The sequence below is a fragment of the Peromyscus californicus genome, unplaced genomic scaffold (genome assembly GCF_007827085.1).
Source record: "Peromyscus californicus insignis strain IS unplaced genomic scaffold, ASM782708v3 Scaffold_8__1_contigs__length_139910024, whole genome shotgun sequence".
Lineage (NCBI taxonomy): Eukaryota > Metazoa > Chordata > Mammalia > Rodentia > Cricetidae > Peromyscus > Peromyscus californicus.
Genome location: NW_026294606.1, coordinates 20,219,586 through 20,243,483, shown reverse-complemented (window position 1 = coordinate 20,243,483; position 23,898 = coordinate 20,219,586). Strand labels below are relative to the sequence as shown.

The window sequence follows — 23,898 nt, the reverse complement described above, 5'->3', positions numbered from 1 at the left end:
ATCAGGATCTCCCGCCCGCCCTCCCCCCACCTTTTTTTTTGTTGTTGTTGTTCTTTTCAAGACCTAGTTCCAGTACAGTCAGGATGACACAATAATCCCTGTTTTTAAAAAAAAAAAACAAAATAAATAAATAAATTTGTTTCTTCAGAAATAGAAAGTAAGCTTGAAATAAACTCAGATCCCCACAGATTCAAAGGAGAGTTAAGATTTGTGTTCTGTAGGGACTCAGTTTTTATGTTCTTTGAAGACATGTTCTTCCAACCTCTCTCAGCATTATCAGCTTTAGACTTAAGCAGGAAGAGTGAAATAGAATTCCAGGATTTAATTATGGGATACAGACTAGTGCTGGAGGAAAGGAAAGCACAATATTAGGAAAATTAAGACTGAAATTAAATCTTGCCTAGAACCCCAGGTCACAGCATATTGATGGTGGGGCTTGGACAAATATATAATGTCCCTGAGCCTCTGAGATGAAGACAGGAGTGTCCAAGGTCATAGTGTGATATAAGACAACACACTTGAGTACTAGGGTACCATGTGTGCTTGGAGTTAGAGACAGTTAACACTTGACCAAGTCTCCTTGTCTTCTCCCATTGGTGCTAGATATTGACTAGTACATTCTAGAAAGCAGTAATTGTATTTTCTATATCTTTGAAATCTTATTGCCTGACACTGTAGGGTCATAGCTGACTTAAGAAATTATTATTAAGGCAAAATGAATTGACTAAAGGACATGAAAAAAATTAATGGGGGAACACAAGAACATTTCTTTCTCTCCTGCCCACAAGTCAATACTGAACAAGATCTCCAAGGGTATAATATCTGGAAATAGTTCAGAAGGGTCAAGATAGATCCTTCCAGTAATTTCCACCATTGAAAAGATTGGTTATGGGGGAAATTATGTTTTATTTATTTTTTAATTAAAATGTAATTAATTTATTTCCCCCCTTCCTTTCTCCCTCAAACTCCTCCCATGCTCCTTTCCTTCAGCTCCTTCCCTCGCCCCCTATTCTCAAATTCACGGTCTCTTTTTCTTTGATTATTATTGTTGTATATTGTCTTGGTTAGGTTTCTGTTGTGATAAAGACCATGACCAGCTTGAGGAGGAAAGGGTTTCATTTCACCTTACAGACCTTCGTGAAGGGAAGACAGGGCAGGAACTCAGGAAGGGAGCTGGAGGCAGAAACTGAAGAAGGGATGAGGGAGGGAGGCAGCTTTCTGGCTTGCCCCCCACCCCCCACCCCCACCCCCCACCCCCATCCCCACCCCCCCAGCCCCGCCAGCTTGCTCAGTTTGCTTTCTTATACAGCCTGCCCAGGCACCACCCACGGTAGGCCTACCCTTCCCCATCAATCACCAATCAAGAAGACACCTTACACACTTGCCGCCAGGCCATCTGACAGTGGCATTTTCTCAACTGAGGCCCCTCGTCCCAGAAAACACTGGCTTGTGTCAGTTTGACATACACACACACACACACACACACACACACACAGAGAGAGAGAGAGAGAGAGAGAGAGAGAGAGAGAGAGAGAGAGAGAGAGAGAGAGAGAAACCTGCCAAATCTGTTTAATATTGCTTGTACATATATGACTTCAGGGCTGACCACTTGGTATTGGATAACCAATTAGGAAGCTAATCTCTGGGGAAGACTAACTCTCCATCTCTCAGCTGCCATTCATTGCCATAGTTCTTTGTCATGGGGAGGGGCCCCATGAGGATTCCCCCTTCTATATTATCATGTCTATTGGCACTGGTATTGTTCAAGTCTTGTTTAGGAAATCAAACTGTTGCAATATCATGGGTGTTGCTTGCCTGTCACTTTTAGGAGACACCACCTCACAGAAGACTTCTTGGTCCTCTGGCTCTTAACATCTTTCTGCCCCCTCTCTCGTGACGTTCCCTCAAGCCTAAGTTATAGGAGTTGTGTTGCATCCATTAGGGCAGAACCCTCCATAATCAGTTATTCTCTGCATTTTTGGCCTGTAGTTCTCTATGTTTTTTCTGTAATGGTTTTGTCTGCCGATGAGAGGGCAGTTACACTTATCTGTAGATATAAGGATAAATATCCAGAATGCAATTAGGAATTCGGCTGGTCTAGTAAAGTGGTGGTAGTAGATTCTCTTCTAAGATCCATTGCATTACTAGCTGTGGATAGTTGACTACGTTTCCAGAACCAGGCGTAACTTCCCTCCTGTAGGACAGCTTAAGTCCAATTAGATAGCTATTGGTTGCTGCCTGCCAAGACATGAGTGTCACTGTTGCAGTCTCAGGGATAGCTTGCTGTGCTGGCCATTCTTGTGGTTCATAAACATCATAGCTGGGTAGAAGAATCGATTGCCTTCCTTCTTTGACAACTGGCAAAGCATCTCCCAGTGCTATGAGGTCTAGTTCTCAAGAGGAGGCTTTCAGGTCAGACCCAGGCTGAATCTTCTGAGTCCTATGTTGGAAGTGCATGGTGTCTTTACCTTTAACCTCTGGAAGACAGCCAAGAACAATAGCCTATTGTCTGGGGAGTCTCTTGCACAACGCTTCTCAACAACTGGAAAGGAGGTTTTTTATGCCTGATGCCAGGGTTTTTGTTTGATGCTCTATGGCTCTTGGTGAGGAGGGATTGTCAGTCCGAGTAGCATAACATGCTTTGATAAAAAGATAGAGAAATCAATAGATACATAGATGGATGGACATAGATACATGCTTATATACTACACATAATTTTAGATAAATACAAAACAATGTTCCTAAAGGCTTTTCAAGCATTCTTATTACTTATCCTCTCTTCTTCCTTCTCCTTCTCTATTCCTCACGCCAGTTAAAGCCTCCTCCCCATTTTTCCCATTTAACCCTTCATACTATATGTATCCCACTATTCCCGACTCTAGGGCTCCTCTCACCATGGTCCTTTTTGACTTTCCTGGTTTCTGTGGCTGGTCTTTTATAATTTACAGAATATTCATACACACAAAATATAAGGCAAAACATGAGGCGGTGGATCAGTTGGTGGAGTGCTCGCTTACTGTGCATGTGCCCTGAGTTTGAGTCCCAATATCACATGAACAGGGAGTGGTGACAGGCACTTGTCATCTCAGCACTCAGAGGTTGATACTGGAGGATCCGAAGTTCAAGGTCATCCTCAACTACAGAGAAAGTCTGAAATGAAAATGGGTTACATGAGACCCACTAAAAATTTTTCTAAATGTGTGTATATATACATGCATATATATGTGTGTGTATGCATGTATATGTGCGTGCACATGTTTATGTATATACCTACGTATGTGGGGAAAAAATATAACAGATACCCCAAATATTTATTTTATAGACTGTATGGATGATTGGTAAAAGTGGTAGAATACAGAGCCCAGATATTGGAGAAATAACATGGCTTAATAGGCTTTTAAGCAGGAGATAATATTAATATCCTGTGTAATTCTCAAGGTAAGTGTTGTAGGAAGGTCTACAGTCAGACCCCTTCAGTTTGGACCATGAACACACCAGGGCTAAGGGGACAGAGGAAACACTGTGCCCCATGAAGAGCCTTAGCTGTGCTGTGAAAGGAAGGGGCCACCAGAAAAGGGTCAGTACCGACCATTAGAGGCTGGCCAGAGTCCAGCCCTAGGCTGAAGGCATGGAATGTGGTTGACGTCATCTCTGTCTAATTAAACATCATAGCTCCATTTCCTCAAACAGGCAATGTTCTGCACAACATGATGTTTTTAAGTTGACAACTCGGGTTTATTTCCTGTGATGATAATGGTATGATAGTGACAATAATTAAACTTTGAAAAACCTAGGGGAGTTAGAAATGAGTTGCCTTATTCTGTGCTGATGATTTGTTCTCCATGTCCAACTAAACTGCAGTGAGATACTTTCTGCAGGCAGGCTAGATGGTTAGCTTACCAAAGGGGCCTCTCTCCTCATTGCTGTGTTCTACATTACTGCTGGTTTCAGTGGAAGTGTCATCCACACCCCACACTAAAAACAAAACAAAGAAAAAACAAAACAAGACAAAAACCTTCATGTAGAGAATCAAGTCTTTATTCGTAACCTAAGACTATCACACTTCAATAATTACACCTCTTTTTTGCATGCTTGCAAATTAAGCAATTCCAAAATTAGTGGGAGTCTCCAGATAAGCCAAGGTCTGGATACAGGAGTGGTCAGCCATCCAGCCTCTTCGCATGGAACACATCTGAAAGGAAAGCCCTTGCTCCAGTGGTCACTCAGCCTTTAAGTAAATGCATCCAGGCTCTGTGAGCCACTGTGATCCAGGAAAGAAAGAAAGAAAAAAAAAAAACAAAATTTAAAAAAACAACAACAACAACGAGGAGGCTGGCTGGCAGGGAGAAAAGGATTGAGTATTTCCTTCAAAAGCTGTGTCTCTGAATTTCGTTCAGACCTTTTTTTCCTGAGCGACCCTTGTCCTGCCTTGATTCATTAGACTCCATCACCCCAAGTCACTTCCTATATACAGCCCAAATTTCCTGTAATGAGGGGAAGCTGAGACGCAAACCCTCCACAGCTGCATTAAGTCTCCAGTTATTGAATTAGGTTGGCATAATTTTAAATATTAAGCAATCTTCCCAGCCCCTGGTTATTGTCACTCAATACGGGAGACATATGTCATATTATCTGCCCAACATTGTTTCCCCTTGTCTGACAACAGCACCCCCTTTTCTTTCTGGGTAATTATCCTCCTGACAACCCAGGTAGCACTGAGTATTGTCTGGGGGGCGAGAAATGGTTCCCAAGAAAGGGCGTCAGAGACTCTGTCCCGGATTTTCCATGCAAACACAACAGGACAGCAACCCCTTTCTTACATCATCACTCTCTGGCCTCAGGAAGCTTGGAGCATTCTCTGCGGATTTCCCAGCCCCTTCAACCAAAAAGAACTGACAGCATCATCCCCAAACCCCTGGATCCGGTCAAGCCTGAAGCCAGCTGCACCCTGGAACTTGGAAATTCTTTAAGCCAGCCCTTGACCTTGGGTAACTTCAAGAGCCCTTCCTGAAATGTGCACTGTTTAATCTGCAGTTCCAACAACCATTGTGAGCCTGCCCTTTGTCCATTCCACGTTGTCCTTCTCCAGGTTTGTTCAAAGGTTTTCTTCCCACAAACCTAAATCCCTACACAGATCACTCATCTGTTGGCTATAAATCTGCCCTGTTCCATTTCATAACAGTGCTTTTCTCAGTTAATTAATTGCTATCCTCTAGACTCTGTGTCTTCAGAAAGTTCTGAGCACTAAGTCCTAATTTGCTCCCTTGACCTCACAGTCTGTACACTGCCCACACTTTCCTTTTATAATCCTCACCCCAATATTCTTGTTTCCTTTTCTTTTGCTGGACTTCATATTAAGGATTTTCTAGAACAACAATTATTAAGTTCACAGCCTGGTCATTAATTAGCTCTGGAGATGTCTCAAAGTCTCATGAAATTATATATAAGTTTTACATGAATATTCATATTTACACACATTAGTCACCAAGGCTATAAAACAAGTTACTCCATATTTTAACAGTTTAAACAATAAACACTTATTATTTCACAATTTCTGTGGGTCAAAAATTCAGATGTGGCCCAAGTAGGTACCTCTCCCTCTCATAAGGCAATGAAAGAGGAGCACAAATTCAAGACTGTGATGGGGATTTTTATCAGCTGGCAAGGGTAAGGTAAAGGAAAATCCACTCTTACTGTCATGGTTGCTGTCAGGAAGTGTCTTTCATAGCTTGGGGCTCTACCAGGAGAGCAATACCAGGCCAGTGGGAGACACCTTGGCATTGCTATAATCTAGCCTCAGGTATTATATTCCATCCCTGGGCTACAGTATAGATGAGGCACCAGCCACTCAGCCCAGCTCATGCTCAAGGTGAGAGGTTTTCATGGGGTCTGAATGCCAGGAGGCAGAAGCCACAGGGCCCCCTGAGAGGTTTGCTGCAACAGTGCACCCTGAAAAGTGTAAACAGACATTTTCTATCCTGACTGCCTGATCCCAAATAACCAACTCAGAGGCTGAATATGAGTTATAAATGCTCAGCCAATAGCTCAGGCTTATTACTAACTAGCTCTTATATTTTAAATTAACCCATACTTCTATTTATGCTTTGCCACATGGCTTATGGCTTGTTACCTCATTTTTTTTACACATCCTGCTTGTTTGGTGGTTGGCTGGCATCTCACTCGACTTCCCTGACTCTGCCCTCCTTCCAATCAATCTCAGTTTGGCTTTCCCGCCTAACTTCCTGCCCAGCTATCAGCCTGTCAGCTTTTTTGTTTGTTTGTTTTTCGAGGTAGGGTTTCTCTGTGTAGTTTTGGTGCCTGTTCGTGGCCTCGAACTCACAGAGATCTGCCTGGCTCTGCCTCCCAAGTGCTGGGATTAAAGGCATGTGCCACTACCACCCGACCTGTCAGCTTTTTATTAATCAATGAGAGTAATACATATTCATAGTGTAGAAAAGGATTGTTCCACAGCAGAAAAGGAAACTCGGAGCACCTGACTTTATATTTGTACTCTCTCTTCATTTCTGTCCCAATCAGCAGTTTTATTCACAGTCTTTATTTTCACAGAAAAAAAATGCCAGAAAGTTCTGTGTAAAACACTAGGATCAACTTCAGCTTTGGAACAGTCCTTATTACCCCCCTCACCCCCACCCCACCACCACCACCCCGTGCCACTAAAAGTTTTGTAACACACAGAGCCTGTTGTCCCCTACTCCCCTGTTAGTGTCCCCCACACACACACACACACTATACATGGCCACTTGATGAGAACAGGAATGCCTCTTTAAAAAACATTTTAAATGTTTTAAAATTAGCATATAAGGTATCATTATGACTTTTTTTTTTGAGACAGATTCTCTCAGGTAGCCCAAGCTAGCCTTGAATGTGTTATGTAACCAAGGCTGGTCTCAAAAAAAAAAAAAAAAACAAAGTTGTCCCATTGGGTGGAAAATGTGGCTAGCATTCTTCTATAAATCAGTCGACCATGATGCCTGCTAAACTGAAGAAATATTGACCCATGACTACCATCTGATCATAGAATATCCCAAAGATATGAAAGGGTGAGATTTAATACAGTTCACAGCATGTGCTGCTCTTCTGTCTGTGGATGACACTGGCTCTTCTTTCCATTGTGAGTCTGACGGTACATTCGGTATTCACTCTTGCAGCCAGGTACCACTGCCTAGGACACCCTGAAGACACCAGGTTTCACCCAACGTCACTTTTGAATCAACAATGCAACGGTCAACATCTGTGAGAAAAGGCAAGCAGCACCTTGGTACTCCTATAAAAAATAGTTTTTACTACATGGACACATTCAAAGTGACTTAGGGACCCCTGGAAATGTAGGGCATCCCTTGGAAGCCACTGTTACAGGCTACTGAACATGTTTACATGGTGGCTTGATAGATTATGTACTTAATTCTGCTTTTCAGGGTCTGCTGGAAAAAAAGAGGCCTCTTATGAAATGTTCAGAATTAATGAGCAGGAACAATCTGATACTTCCCAAACATCACTAATTCACAAGTTTTTCCAGAGAAACACAATCACTCAAGCCCAAATGAATATTTAAAAAGACCTTTTCTCAATCTGGAAACAAGTATATCATTCCACAAATAGTAAAAAACACAGTATTACTCTTTTTAATAATTTATTTAACTTTTATTTTATGTGTGTTGGTGTGAAGGTATCAGGTCCCCTGGAACTGGAGTTACAGACAGTTATGAGCTGCCATGTGGGTGCTGGGAATTGAACCTGTGTCCTCTGGAAGAGCAGCCAGTTCTTTTAACTGCTGAGCCAACTCTCCATCCCCCATAGTCTTATTGCTAAAGTGCATATATAACTACTCAGACTTTCACAAAAGCTTCTCATCAAGTGTACTGCCTGAAGGTCCCACCATTGAAGACTCATTTGTAAAAAGAGTGTAATAGTCCAAAAATTTCCCTCCCTGCTCACATACTTATGAACTCATCCCATTGGTAAATTACATTGAATGAAAATTCACTGGCTTATATCTTTTAGATTCTTCTACCTACAGATTGTGAGTCTCTCCTGTTGGGGATAATTAGAGAGAAGGAAGCTGGGGATTAGGTGAGAGGAGAGGGAGGCGAAGCAGATGGCAAAAGGAAATACAGCTTTGGGCAGGAAGATCTGGGAGAAATAAAGGAGAAGGCAGAGGAAGAAACCTCTACATTTAACGGCCCTGTGGAGTCTGGAGAAGCAGGGGGACGAGGTGGGTGTGGAAGGAGCTAGCAAAGTGCTTCCCTGAACAGGAGGAGGGTTGGGCTTCAGCACTAGAAACTAAACATGTCTGGCCAGCTGTGTCAAATAAAGCTTTCTGCAAAATCTTTCCATTTAGAAAAAACAAACCTTCAAGTGTTCTTATGTCGCTGAGATCAGGGCAGAAGACAGGATGTTGTTGAACGTTTGGACAAAAGGCACGTGCCAATGGCCTTGCACACACATGCATCACACATTCAAGTTGTGTGATCTCTTGGTGTGTTCACTTTCTTCTGTTAATCAAAACAGTCTGAAAGCCTGCTGTCATCACAGAGAAGGTCATGAGAAGTCTCTCCTGAGTGAGAAAGCATGAAGGGAAAAGAAGACTACGATGCCCGTTGTAACGCTTTCAAGTTGTGTGAACGAACGGGTCTGAGAATCTGACTTAATGGTCATCTTGCAGCTGATGTCTGTGAGGTACCTGTGAGGACTCCTCCTGGCTCACCCATTACCTTTGTTCTGTAACTCTGCACAGACAGTGGGCTCAAGGTTTGAATAAACTGCACAGAGGTCTTCATCCGTCCCACTATTGTGTCCCCTGAAGTTCCTGTCACGTACCTGAGCTTTCCCTCTCTCAGACTTCATCTGAAGAAAGGGCTCTGGTACCATATCCCACCCCCCAAAAATTCATAATTCCTAGGTCTGAAGTCCCATCTAAATTTGAAAATTCTCCTTTCAACTTTCAAAAAACCAATAGAAAAACATCAAATGCCAGTATTACATGCAAAAATCTCAGAGACACATGCAAATGGCTATAGAATTTTAAAATGTCTTCTACCCTATATTCATCAGTTTCACTATAAGAAAAACCACTCCAAAACTGTTGTGTAGCCAATTGGAAAGCTGGAAATGTCCACTGTGGTGGTTTGAAGAGGTATGGCCCCCATGGACTCATACATTTGAATGCTTAGCCCACAAAATGGCACTGTTAGGAGGTATGGCCTTGTTACAGTGGGTGTGGCCTCATTGGAAAAAGTGTGTCACTGTGGAAGTGGGCTTTGAGGTCTCATATATGCTCAAGTCACACCCAGTGTGGCAGACTCCTTCTGTTGCCTGCAGATCAAGATGTATAACTCTCAGCTCCTTCTCCAGCACCATGTCTGCCTGCACGCCACCATGCTTCTTGCCATGATGATAGTGCTAAACCTCTAAAACTGTAAGGCAGTTTCAAAATGTTTTCTTTTATAAAAATTGCTGTAGTTATGGTGTCTCTCCACACCAATAGAGACCTTAACTAAGACAGAAGTTGATACCAGGGGCTGGGGTATTGCTGTGATAAGCTTGATCATGTTTTTGTTTGGAGGAATGTGGACTTTTGGAGTTTGGATTCGAAAAGCAGTTGAACGTTTTGAGTGGGGCTTAACGGGCTGTATTAGTAGGAACATGAAAGAAGTAGTACTGAGGGTGATTTGAACTGTGGGGGACTGGCTCAAGAGGTTTCAGAGGAGAATTTTAGTACGTTGCCTAGAAATTATTCTTGTGATATTTTGGTGAAGAATGTGGCTGCTTTTTGCCTTTGTCCAAAAAGTCTGCCTGAGGCTAAAAGAAAGAGTTTTGGATTAATTGCATTAGCAAAGGAAATCTCAAAACAACTTAGTATTGACTCTGTTGTGTGGTTACTAGTGTTAACACTAATGAAGATATATAATGAAAAGGAGCAAGCTGAGGAAGGAAAAATACAAAATGTACAATTTGAGGAGAAAAGGGGTACCAGGAAGTGGAATGGAGCTAAGTCCTGTGTTCAAGGAGATAAACAGACTAAGAAATGAAATAAAGGGAGTGGTGACCTCAGGATAAGACCCCCCTCCAGCTAAGCTTCCAACTTGTGAAAAAGAATTGAAGAACAGCTTAGGTCCAGGCTATGGTTATGATGTCTCTTCACAGCAATAGAAACCCTAACTAAGACATCCACTAAACACTGAACGTAACCTACAGCCCAATCATTATGCTCCTAGGTATATACTCTGTCTACAGACACACAAAGGCATTCAAGAGGGTTCAAAAAAGACATTAATGTAGAAGGGGGTGTTGAGAAGAACTGTTTCAACAAATGCAAGGATTAAGAAAAAGTAGTAGGTGGTTGGGTGGGTGTGAAAATGACCAAACTCATTATAAACACGATTCTTCATTGAAAAATCAAACACAACTAATTAACAAAGGAAAATTCTTCTTAATTAAAAAACTGTGGTTATAGTGTTAAATGTTCTATTATGTGACTTTTACTACAATAAAAAAGAAAGTGAAACAAAATGAAAAGAATGTTCACAGAATCTCTTGATATGCAAACATTTTAAAGGAAGTAGAGGAAGGAAAATTCATTCTTTGAAAATGTTTTTTGTTTTTATTTTGTGTGCTTATGTATGTGTGTATGTATATATATATATATATATATATATATATATATATATATATATATGCCAGATCATACATGTGGAGGCAAGAAGACAACTTGTAGGAGTTGGTTCTCTCCTACTGTGTGACACTCCAGGGATCAAATTTAGGTCCTCATGCTTGGTGGCAAGCACACCCACCTGCTAAGTCCTAGCTGCCCCAGTTTAATGGATCACTACTGTAAAAATCAAAAAATTCACCCTCTCCATTCTAAAAAGACAAATAAATAAATCCAGTGCATATGCTGTGAGCATCTACTTAGGCCATATACTGTACTTAACTTTGTAACTGTGCAGGCAAGAGGCCAGCAGAGCTTTGACTAGGAAAGTTGGCTGTCTGTCAAGAGAAATCACAGTTGATTGACAGTGTGCTTAGCACCATGAAGGGTCAAAGACCAGGACATGAGGACATCATGAAGCAGGATGGAAGCTCCTTCTAAAGTTTCTGAGACCATGTTTCCCTTCCTTGTTTGCAATGACCCACAATGCCCTGTTTCCCATTGATCACTTGCCATCCTCAAATCAAATATAGATAACTGGACTGATTTGGAGTATCCTATCACACTGACTTCTACGCAAAAATTATGCTCCTTAAAATACATTGTGAAGCCCATTGTTATCCAGCACTAGGGAGGCTGAGGCAGACAGACCATGAGTTTGAAGTCAGCCTGCACTGCTACAAGACATGGTCTCAAAAGAAACAGAAAACCTAGAATACCCAATGAGATAAAGAAAGAGAAAGCCAAGCAAAGTACCTATGAAGAGAGAATTTGAATCCTGAAATACAAGGAACAGGAGGCAGCATCTTGCTAAAGGCTGATCCATGGATAGTCTTAAAAAAAATAAATAAATAAAAAATAAAACTGGGACTAGTATTACCCTGATTTAACTTCTGACTATGGAACTATGGAAGCCAAAATGTTTGGGGATAGGAGAGAGTTGCTTCAGAAAATGGATGGACAGCTTCGGAAACATCCTGGACGGCTCACTTTGCTCTAGCTAGTGTTGGGAGGCAACAACCAACACACCAAGTGTGCTGCTCTGACATGCTGAGTTCTTAAACCAAAGGGGACCAGAAGGCTTGGGCTGCGTCTCTCCACCCTTCCTTTGTTCTCCTTTTCCAAGTACTGAGGAAAACTCTCAGACATTCCTTTAGTACCTAAAAGGCTCCCAACCAAAAAGAAACAAACTGCCTTCAGTCCCTTTCCTGGGACTTCCTTGGTCAGGATGGATTAAACTCCTATCGTGGGAGGACAAGCTTCATCACCAGCTACTGTGTGTTCTCCATCTACTCAACTTCCTGAAAGAATCATTTACAAACTCCTATGTTCCTTGGACCTACTCAGCTCTCTGAAGATTACGTACTACCCCACAAAATTGCCTCCATTTCCACACCTCTCTTTCCTGTGAAGAGGGAATGTGAGCTCCTGAGTCTGACTTAGTTATCAAGAGGCCAGCTTTCTTCCGTGTACCTTATACATGTTTCTTCACTAACAATATATTATGAGTTCATGACCTTCATAGGGCAGAGGAGACATTTCCTCGCCCTGTGCAAATATATTGACGGTCCTTCCACCAAGAAGATGGAACAGGAGCACCATGGGACTCACCTGATGCAGATGGGGAGCTTTTCAATGCCAGATCCCCAGCAGCAAAGAAGCTAACAGCTCAGGCTGTAAGAGCTATCACAATGTGGATAAGGGAGGAAGGAGGAAGACAAACACAGAAAGATTTGTCTGCCATGCCCAGAATCCATCAGGATGCTGAGAAACCAAGGAAAGGGATGCTGAGAGAACAGGTAGAGAGTGGTAAGAGTCCAAACCTAACGCTGCCTTCCTTTCTAATTACAGTTCTCCTCTGGGGAACATTCTAGAACCAGCAGGGATTGTTGTGATTATTACTATTGCTTATTGCATGTTGATATCCAAATATGTAAATTATGCAACCAATCCTTTCACCTGCTGCATTCTAAATGAGTGTTTTCCAGAATGGCATATCTGATCATCAGTTTATCAATGAATTAGGTGATGTGCAGGCCTAAGTCTTTGTCATAAAATGCATCTGTTCCCCCTTTCTCTGTCCCTCAATGCAGGTGTTACGGGATGCACAGCCATGCCTGGCTCTTTATGTAGGTGCTGGGGATTTGAACTCATGTGCTCATGGTTGCCATCAATGCTCTTACTCACTACCTTTCTTCCTAGCTCCCAAGACGAAACTCTTGCCATTCTATGTTTTGATTTTCTACGTATATAAATAAGTAAGTTCCTCTGAAGATATGCAGATTTGTGGTCCTGCCCTGACACTGACCCTCTCTCAGGAAAGGCATGGATGCTGGTCCCTAGCAAGCATTAAAAGGGCACTTTGCACTGACTCCTGAGTCACACATTAACCCCACTCTACAGTTCCGGAAGCTGCAGCCTTCAGACCCCTTCCCCATCCAGGGCATTCATCCTTCCCTCAGGCTCTTACGGCAGGATCTCTATTTATAATTCATGCTTCTCTGTTGGTTTCCTTTCCAGGTCTCTCTGGGCTGGTGCTTAAACAAAATCTCTATCCACATTGAGCACATGTCAGTCCTTCCTCAATTAATAATTGATAGTAATGACGATAATGATGTGCAAATGTTTAAGAGTATTTATCTTTCGTCTTTCATCCAAAGGTCACTTCTTTCCTTGCCACAAGGGTTACTACTGAGACACAGATAAACTCAGGCAATCCGAAACATCACTGACTGATTTTACGTTATAGTTAACAACAGGCAAACCTTGGAGACATAATATACTGTATTTACCATCATAATTTAAACTGTCTCCCAATGTGGTTACAACAATGTTTTCCTTAAGAGAACACTCTCCCCTTCTGCCTACTCTAACTCTGAGCTCTTGTCAGTGCTCAGTTGAAGCTGAGGTCACCGTTAGGATGCAGGGGTGGGCAGTGGTTGCCTAGATGAGGTCTGTCCTCACACCAGCAAAATTTGCACTGCTTTGGGAGCTTGTGAAAAATGCAATCTCGGGTCCACTTGAGTCAGAACCTGCCATTCATCCTGCCTGCTAGACAAGCCCCAGCGTCTACAGTCAAACATACTGTCTTGCTAACGGCCCCTGCATAGCCATGAGGATTACATAGTCTGAGGATTGCAGAGTAGCACCAAGAGGATCTAAGCTCCTGTTAGAGGTTAGAAAGTAGATTCTGACCATGACTAGGTGTGTGTGTGTGTGTGTGTGTGTGTGTGTGTGTGTGTGTGTGTGTGTGTAGATGCATGTGCACATGCATGCATGTGAGTTTAGAGTTCAGAGGACAACCTCAAGTATTACTCCTCAGACACCTCCCACTTTGTGTTTGAGACAGGGTCTGTCATTGACCTGGAACTTTGCCAGACAGGCAAGCTAGCTGGCCAGCGGGCTTCTGGGAACTGCCTGTCTCCAGCTCCGATCTCAGCATTGCTGAGACTCCAAGTCTATGCCACTCTACCTGACTCCACTTTTTACATGAATTCTGGGAGCCAAACTTGGGTCTGCATGCTTGCGAGGCAAGCACCCTACTGAATCTCTCCCACCCTGGACTTAACCCTTGAAGTCTGTATTCCCAGTAGCTGGCAGCCTTCCGGCAAACAAGAAGGAGGCAAGGCCATGTGGAAATCAATGCACACGGGAAGAGAAAGAGACCAGCTACGTGTTCAGTCACCGCTGCACCTCCTTTTGCAGCTGGGCCTAAAACTATGTCTGCAGTGAGGCAGTTCACACACCAGCCATGCACCCCCTTTCCTAACTGGGGAAACATGAACTTGAATTTCTGTTACTAGAAACCAAGCAAATCCTAAAGGAGCAGAACTCAGCTCCTGAAAGAGGATACCTCCTGCCCAACCACCAGCATTGACTTCCTCGCCACTCCCAAGGCAGATCTAGGCTACATATTTTTTGAATGTGTTCTTACAAAACATCTCCTGGGGGGAGACTTTTTTCAATATGCACTACCCCAATGGGGAGAAACCCACAGGCCACAGTACTAAATTGCCTCAGGTCTCCTTTCTGCTGGTGTGACCCCGGCTCCCCTATTCCTCTCAGAGACGAAGAAAGCCATCTCAGAAATGCAAGGCACACTGCCGTCCTTTGGAAAGAACAGTCAACCTAGAAAAGGCTAATGATCATATCACCAATGCCCATCTTCTAAGTTGGTTAATGGGTCTTCCTAGTTTGCCTGACTGTTCAGTCCCTTACCAGAGAGTTCAGCAGCTCGCTGAAGTGTCTCAGTAATGTAGCTGCCTTGCCCGAATGCTGGGAAGCATCTAGGTTTGTCCCCAAGTTCCTGGTTTAACAAAACACATCTGTACCAAAACTGCCATCAGAAGAATTCAGCTTGTTTTCTAGTCTGTGGAAGAAAGGGGTTGGGAAAGTAGAGTGGCTTTGCTAAAGGGTGTGTTTCAAATGCAGAGAAGGCTTGACGGCCCCCTTGCTTCCCTTTATCGACCTAGCACCACCCTGCCAATGTGTCTCAAGGAACAGTCTTATCTCTCAGCACTCCCGGGGATGTCCACTTTACCTGGGGTCTCTGGGCCTCTTCTCTCCTCCTCTGGACTGCCTTAGCCCCACATTAATTATTTCACTCGGGTTGGAATAGATGAGATTCATACAGTTCCTTTTTAACCCTAAAAGTCTGCTGTACTGTCAAGAGGGTAGCGTAGCTGTTTCAGCTGGGCTGGAGGTGACTGTCCCCAGCTGTCAGAGCCCATGAGCCCAGGCCTACTCACATTCCCTCGTGGAGGGAGAAGGTGGGTCAGGAGGCTCATGAAGCTTCATGAGAGTCTCATGAAGTGCCCTGTAGTTGCTTATTTTTTTACTCTTTTGGCTCTTTGGGGCCTGCTACCCAGCTCCCAAATAAATACACTGAGACTTATTCTTGCTTATGAATGCCTGGCCTTAACTTGGCTTATTTCTAGCCAGCTTTTCTTAACTCAAATTATCCCATCTACCCTTTACCTCTGGGTTTTTACCTTTTTCTATTTCTGTATATCTTTTCTTTCCTTCTTATTCCATGTCTGGCTTTGTGGCTGGGTGACTGACCCCTGGAGTCCTCCTTTCCTTCTCCTTTCACTCCCCAATCTTTCTTTTTCTCCTATTTATTCTCTCTTCCTTCCAGCCCCGCCTATTTCTCTCTCCTGCCTAGCTATTTGCTGTTCAGCTCTTTATTAGACCAATCAGGTGTTTTAGACAGGCAAAGTAGCACAGCTTCACAGAGTTAAACAAATGCAACATAAAAGAATGCAACACATGTTTGCATCATTAAACAAACATCCCACAGCATAAAAAAAAGTAACACATCTTCAACTAACATTCCACAACAGTGCCCCCACCCATTATTATATAATTATATATAATTATATAAGAGGGGACAACTGACCAAGAGGGAACTCTTCTGTGGCAAGGTTGCCTATCAGTCCCCCAGAGAACTTCCCCATACAGCTGCCTATGAGTTGCCCACACTCCTTAAATAGACCCGACAAGCTCAATGGATCACCAAGACGGACTTGGATAGAATCCAAGAAGAACAGACATTTCTCTCTATCCCTCTGAAAAAGTCACTTAATGGAGGACAACAGCCTTCAGAGAGGTAAGTGTTGAAGGTAAAAGCTGAGAGGATGGGGAAGAAGGTTTTGAGAGTGGGAAGGAAGGTGGGGGTTGATGCTGGCTCAGCTGTGTAGACAAGTTGATGGTTTTGGCCAGTGGTACTAGTCTCCTGCTAAATGAAAAACATATGGGGGGGGTGGACTGAGATTTGGGGACTGAGTATGAGTGTGGGGAGGGAGGCACCATGGCTACTCCAACAGTGGGATCCTTAATGCCGGAACACAGACTTTCCCACACACGCTAGCTGAGCTAATGAAGTACCTCACATTTAGTTGTCTAAAACTTTTTTCTTTGTTCATTTTTTTTAAGGCAGGGTCTTCTGCAGCTCAAACTGGCCTCAAACTCACTACATAACTAAGAATGGCCCTGAACTTCTGATCCTCCTGCCTCCACCTCCCAAGTGCTGGGATCACACTGACAGACTGTCTAAAACATTTTTCGGTTTCGTATCTCGGTCATGAAGAGCTCCTGACATTATTAAATTGAAAAGTTAAATTTGTTTCTGAGGTGTGATTGAACAACTTAATTTTTCACTCAGTTCACAACATGGGCTAGATAAAAGTTGATGCTAAAAGGACTGTCATCTGCTCGATTGTGCTGTCACTCTGAGAAGTGGCCTTTGTGACTGATCAGAAATAGCTATGGTGCCTCTGCAAAGACAGCAGGGTTATGCAATGGAAGGCAGAGGCAGGGCTTTCCAGGTAAGCCAGCTGAGAACCAAAGAGGTAGGGTCTCTCAGCCATTAAACACTGTTTCCCATGGAAAATTACTGACTTCACAGCAGTTTGCTTTCCGATGGCTGTAAGAACTAGAACTAGATAAAGAATAGTACAGGGCTAAAATCAACATGTTGACAGACACTGTAAGAACTAGAAATATATAAAGAATACCATGGGGCTGAAATGAACATGTTGACAGACACAGACACTTCTGGAGGCTCCAGTGGCTGCCAGCATTCAGTGGTTTATGGCCATACAGCGTTAACTTCTCTTCTGTGGCCAAATGTCCCTGGACCTCTTTCTTACGAGGACATGTGTGGTCACTTTATGAATCTATCCAGATAACTCGAGATAATCTCCCTGTTATGGTTTGTATAGTGTGTGTTCCCCAGCTCCTGTGTTGAAGCTTAATCCCTCCCCACTGTGAGGAATTAAGAAACTGGAAACTTTATCTAACCATAGAAGGTGATTAAGTAAAGTCACAGGGCTCTGTAGAGACCCCATGATTGCATATTGGTAACCTCTCTTTATTTGTGCTTCCCTGAACCATGTTAGGACTCTGGAAGCAAGAAGGTCATTGCCAGATGCAGACGTTTGAGCCTTCAGAATTGTAATATGAATATCAACCTCTTAATAAAGTTTCTAAGCCTCAGGGTTTTCTTTTTATTACAATAACAAAAATAGGCTGATACATTCCATGCTCAAGATCTTTCATGTGTTCACTTTCTCAAAATTCCTCTCTTCATACAGGCAGACATCAACAGGCTCCTCAGCTGGGATGAGGATGTCATTGGGTACCATTGCTGCAGTCAGTCTACTACAACAGATGTGAGAGAGGAGCTCTTTGAAGAACAGATTGTTAGGGTAGGGTAATGCAATGCCATTGACTTCTAGAAAGCAACCAGCAAGGAAGAGCTTGCCCAATGTCACTTATGGGAAAAGCACACTCAGGCAGCTAGCTGACTGGACTCATGTCCAGGATCTTTCACAGCTGGATGCATGAAGGCAGTGTTGTTTGCAGGTTAAACTCCCCCACCTCCCCTCTCCCCTAGATCCACTCTATCTCTCCCCAGAAAAGACCAAGCCTCCCAAGGATATCAACTGAACATTGCCAACAATATTCAATAAGACTAGGCACAAACCCTCTCATCAAGGCTGGGTGAGGCAACCCAGTAGAAGGAAAAGGGTCCCAAGAACAGGCAAAAGAGTCAGAGACAACCTCACTCCCACTGTCAGGAGTTCCTCCAAAACATCAAGTCAACAAACATAACCTATGCAAAGGACCTAGTGCAGGCCCATGCAAGTTCTAAAATGGCTGCTTTAGTCTCTATAAACCCTGCTTAATTGATTCAGCAGGGACATGCTCTCCCAGTGTCTTCGATTCCTCTGGCTCCCATAATTCCTCCTGCCCTTCTTCTGCAGGTTCCGAGAGCTCCGAGGGGAGTGACCCAATTGAGACCTCCAACCTGGGTTCTCTCTCCACCTAATGTTTGGCTGTGGGTCTCTGCCTGTGTTCCCATCAGCTGCTGGAGGAAGCCTCTCTGATGGCAACTGGACTAGGCACTGATTTGAATATAGACAATAGCATTAGGAGTCTTTTTTTTTTTTTTGACAATTATGTTTGTTTCTATCCTAGGTCTCTGGGCTATCCAGCCTCTTGTTCCTGGTCATCCAGGCAGTGTTGGGCATGGGCTTCCTCTCTTGACATAGACCTCAAATTAGACCAGTCATTAGTGGGTCACTCCTACAAGTTCTGTACCACCATTGCCCTAGCACATCTTGCAGACAGAACAGGTTGTAGGTACAAGGTTTTGTGGTTGGGTTGATGTCCCAGTTCCACCCCTGGAAGCCTTGCCTGGTTACAAAAGATAGATGGTTCAGGCTTCATATCCTCCATTACTAGGAGTCTTCCCTGGGGTCACCCTCATGATTACAGGAAGTTTCAACTGCACTAGGTTTCCACATTGCCCCTCAAATACCCTCCAATTCCATTTGTCTCTCCCTGAACTTTCTCCCTCCATCCCCCCACAACCTGATCTCTCCCTGTAGTGGGTAGCCATTCCAGCCTTCCTATACCTCCCTACACACCCCAGTCCACCCATAAAATCTATTCTATTTCCCCTTCCCACGGAGACCCATGTGTGTCTCCCACCCAGAGCCCTCCTTGTTTCTTAGCCTCTCTGGGTCACTGGACTGTAGCATGATCATCCTTTACTTTATAGCTAACATCCACTTACAAGTGAGTATATACCATATTTGTCTTTCTGGGTCTGGGCTACCTCACTCAGGATGATTTTTTTCTAGTTCCATCCATTTGCCTATAAATTTCATAATGCCAATTTTTTTTAACTGCTGAGTAATACTCCATTGTGTAATGTACCACATTTTCTTTATCTGTTCCTCGGTTGAAGGACCAGGTTGTTTCCAGTTTCTGGCTATTATGAATAAAGCCTCTATGAACATAGGTGAGCATGTGTCCTTGTGGTAGGATTGAGCATCTTTTGGGTATATGTCCAAGAGTAGTATTGCTAGCTTGATCTTGAGGTAGACAGATTTCCAGTTTTCTGAGGAACCACCATATTGACTTCCATAGTGGTTGTCCAAGTTTGCACTTTCACCAGCAAAGGAGAGTGTTCCCCGTTCCACACATCCTGGCCAGCATAAGCTGTCACTTGTGTTATTGATCTTAGCCATTCTGACAGGTGTAAGATGGAATCTCAAAGCAGCATTTCCCTGATGGCTAAAAATGTTGAACATTTCTTGAAATGTTTCTCAGCCATTTGAGATTCCTCTATTGAGAATTCTATTAAGATCCCAGTTTTTTAACTAGATTGTTTGGCTTGTTGATGTCTAGTTTCTTGAGTCTTTTTCTATTTTGTATATTAGCCCTCTATCAGATGAAAGAAACATCTATGAACTTCAAGGCATGTTTTCAAAGTTGACTTTCCCCCCAACCAAGAGCAAAGGAAATTAACCAATAAGAGAAAAGGAATTAGCTGCCTGGGGTTTGACTTCAGCAATGCTCCATTGGAGGATCTGAATTGTTGCTATTGTTTTGTAAGCGAACTCAATCTCCACAGGTCTGCTCAAAGAGAAATCTGCTTGGGTCTCCATGGTTCACCATTAATGGAGACCTGGGTCCTAATAGATGCCACGTGACTTGGCCTATCTGTTTATAGTTACACTAGATATCTAGGGGTATCCAGTCCTCAGTTTCATGCAGAGCACGGCAAGCACTCATGTTCACAGTGCCCTGTGAGTCCAAGTGATTATAATCACCCCATTTTACAGACACAGGAATTGAGGCCCAGGGAGCACAGGTCACTAACCAATCTCTTGCAGATCATGGCTAGTGCTAGGTTTTGAGCCATGGGCTTCTGGATTGTTCTCTTGCAAACCCCTAAGAATGGTTCACAGTGTGTTCACTGAGCAGCCCCTGCTAGCCCCGATTTCCTCTGGTGCTTATTATTTGCTAATTAAAGCTGGTTAATTCTAGTTTAGTTACAATTTCCTTTCCAGCCTTGCTTTTTCTACACCATTGCTGCACTCCAGAACATTCTCTGTGTTGTGATTTTGTGTCTCTGTTTCTGTCTTTGTCTAGCTGACTCACACATTATCCTCTCTGTCTCTCTGTCTCTCTTCCGTCTTTCTTCTCATGGGACTCCTTTCAGATCCTTAGGTAAAGTGTTTAGATCTAATAACAAAGGCTCTAGTAACATTTGCTTTTACCTCTTGTCTGATTTCTTTGTATCTTGTTAGACCGCCAGCAACCCAAGGAGGTAGATATTGTTATCTGCATTTGCACAGAAAACAACTGCAAAGATCCAAGACACTGGGCTACTTGTTTAAAGCTTGAGTAATGAGTGACAGAGGCTAGCTTTGGACGCCTGTGTGCTAGCACACTAGGCCACTCTTCTCCTTCTCTGGCTTCAGGAATCCAACCCTCCTCCCTTCTGGAACGCCAGCAACCTGTGTTTGCACTGGTGTGCTGTATGTGCCCAGGCTCCTCCTGACCAGCTGCTGGTTGTCAGGAGATGTTAGCTCATTTGGCTGTCTCCACAGGGAGGCTCTGGAGCACGGCAAAGGCTCTGTCCCTGGGGTTTGGTTGTTCAGAGTCGGGGTCCCAGGCAGTGAGCATCAAAGGCCCCTGGTCATAGCCACTAGACTCCCTAAGCTGTTGCCCCCTGGGTAGATAAGCTTCCCGTGCAGGCAAGTATCTGCAACAGGGTAGCTAGCTGGCTGGCCCGCAGCTGCTCTTCCAACTCAAAGGAAAATCTGGACCAGGAGCCATGAGGGCTCTATGGCCTTAGGCCACAAAGACCTCCAAAGGTTTACTTCTGACTTCAGGCCCAGGTGAAGACTGAGAATAAGGGACACGACTGGCATGAAAACCAGTGCTCAAACAACATGGGATGTACATCTTGTTATAAGGGCACCCCACGTTAGGGACTTGACAAGTATTTAAAAACTTTTTTGCGGGTGAATCATCCAACTCCATTATTTTCTTTCCGTGATAAAAGCATACATTTGTTATCGAGGGTTGGCAATCTTCTTCATTAAAAGGCCAGTTAGCTACCACGTTAGCTTTGTGGACCACACACAGTCACTGTAAAATAGTCTTTGTGTTTTATTTCTTTAAAAAAAAATAACCTTTTACAAATAAAAAACTATTCTTAGTTCACAGGCTGTGTAGATGGGCTGCATTTGATATGTCTGTCGGTCATCTTACTACCCCTAAATGCAAATAAATACACAGATACTGCAACTCTTGTGATGGTCTTCTAGCTCTACTTTTTTGTCCTGACTACCCTATAATTATAGGACTGGCTGAGATCGAGATCTGCCCTAGCCAGACTCATGGGAAAGGGTCTTCACCAGTCAATATTTCCCACTGTGTGGAAAAGCAACACCGGAAAACTGTCCTTTTATTATTGTTTGCACAGATCTCCGGGAAGCTTGTGTACTCATCTCTGCCTTTGGAGTGGGTATGACATCCGCACGGGCCCCGGCAGTAACCGTGGGCCTCTTGTGCTCCTCTGGTCCGACACATTCCACTCAGAAACTCCAAATGTTGAGGCTGCTTTGTAAGCTGTGACTTCGCAATGGCAGCTTTTGACTATCTCTTGGACCACAGCAGGGTAACTGTTGAGTGGAATGAGTAACCCCGGGGCAGCAAACACTTCAGCAGCGGAGGGATGCTGGGGTGACTTTAGGATGCCCAGACTCTCAAGTATGTTGTTGCACAGTGAGATGACACCAAGCACCTCGCTATTCTGAGCTGTCTTTTCTTAGGGGGACACTGAGGCCAACCTGACCACTACAGCTGTGGGGAGCCAAAGAGCCTCATTCAACTCCTACCTCCTCTGTCCTCCCACTGGGAGGAACCAGGCTGCATACACACACACCTCCACACCCCCACCACCCTCCATCCCCCATCTCCCACTCTGCTCAGGGATGTAGCAGGCGGCTGCTGGATTTGAAAACTCACCCTCTGAAGGTAGCAGACCAGAGTTTGAGTCCCCGCTGCAACACAAATCCACATAGCAATTACTTTGGAAAACTAAATCCCTCAGAACCATGCTGGGTCAACCACGAGGCCTTTGAATATAAATGATCTCCAAGCTCCTCCTGCCATCAACATCCTAGATCCCACGGAGGCACCACCTGACCCTCTACAGACAACTTGATTTCCTAATTCCTAGAGAAAGCAAACAAATGTCAGCCAGGTGAACATGCTCACACCCACTGCTCTCCACCCCTCCGTGGATGGCATCCTTTTCCACGTTTCTGTCTGAAGCAAAGTAGAAACAGAAAGAAGAAAGAGAAGCAAGTATCCTTTCTTCCCCTGCTGAGTCGCTGCCCCCCCCACCCCCACCCCTCGCCCCTGAAGTCTCTGTTCCTCCCTGTCCCACCTCTCCCAGGATCACATTCCCTTAAATGCCCTCCCACCTGGGTCTCCACTGTCCCCTTCGCTGGCTCCTTTCAGAGGCAGAAGCATATCTAAATGGTCTCTTTTGTAAACTCATCCCTTCCCCTGCCGCCCTACATCACCCTCCCTCTAAGACCCTGGTCCAGCACTGTTAATCTCCTTCCGGTGTCCTTCCCTCACTGCGGGTAGCAAAACCTGTCTGTCTGCCTGTACCCAGCTCTCCCAGCCTGTGCTGAGAGCCGGGGCTGGAGGACACCATGCCTCTCACTGTCAGTTCTACTGAATATGGGAAAACAGCATCAAGGAAACAGTGTTTGGCAAGCTATAACTTAGACCTGTTTAGAAGGGCAGCTCCTACCTTGGTCTATTCCTCCAGAGCCAGCCTTTTTAGTTTCCATCCATCAAGAGTCCTTTGCCTGTCTCAGACACGGGGCCCTCTATAGGGCGAGGCTTATTTCCCAGCCAATTTCCTCATTCTCTTCTTTAAAATAATAAAGAGGAGGATGCTTTGAGGAGCTGAGATTTTAAACCTCCCCAGAGGACAAACAAATTGCATTTTTACCACAAGGATGGTTAGGGCAGGAGAGGGGCAGATAATAGCTCGACGAGAGCCTTCCTGTGCTGTCTTTCTGGAAGCCCCCAGCTGGCAAAGCTGCACCGTAGTGAAGGGTAGCCCCTCTGGTGGGCAGATCGGATCGCAAATGGAGAAACAAGGCAAGCCAGCAGGAGCCGCAGCGGCAGAGAAATTATTTCCTAATAAAACTACAAAGGGAAGGGCGATAACCGGGCACTGCTGACAAGTATTGTTGTCTTGTATCAAAATCTCTTTATAAACCTGTTTGAAGAAAAGAGTCCCGCTTCTCTTTGAAGTCCCAGTTCAAAGGCACTGACTTGCAGGGTGGGGATGGCCGGGGAGAAGAAGTCAGGAGGACTTGGCAAACCCTTCCTCAGCCCTC

The 23,898-nt window shown here is 44.1% G+C and overlaps 1 long non-coding RNA gene across 1 annotated transcript; it reads right to left on the bottom strand.

The window, feature by feature from the left end:
* Nucleotides 1-4,064: 4,064 nt before the first annotated feature.
* Nucleotides 4,065-23,528, bottom strand: LOC128103891 (uncharacterized). Its single transcript, XR_008215792.1, has 3 exons — nt 23,301-23,528; nt 22,502-22,711; nt 4,065-4,261 (listed from the first exon to the last, which is right to left on the bottom strand). It is a non-coding gene; the product is annotated as an uncharacterized LOC128103891 (long non-coding RNA).
* Nucleotides 23,529-23,898: the final 370 nt, after the last annotated feature.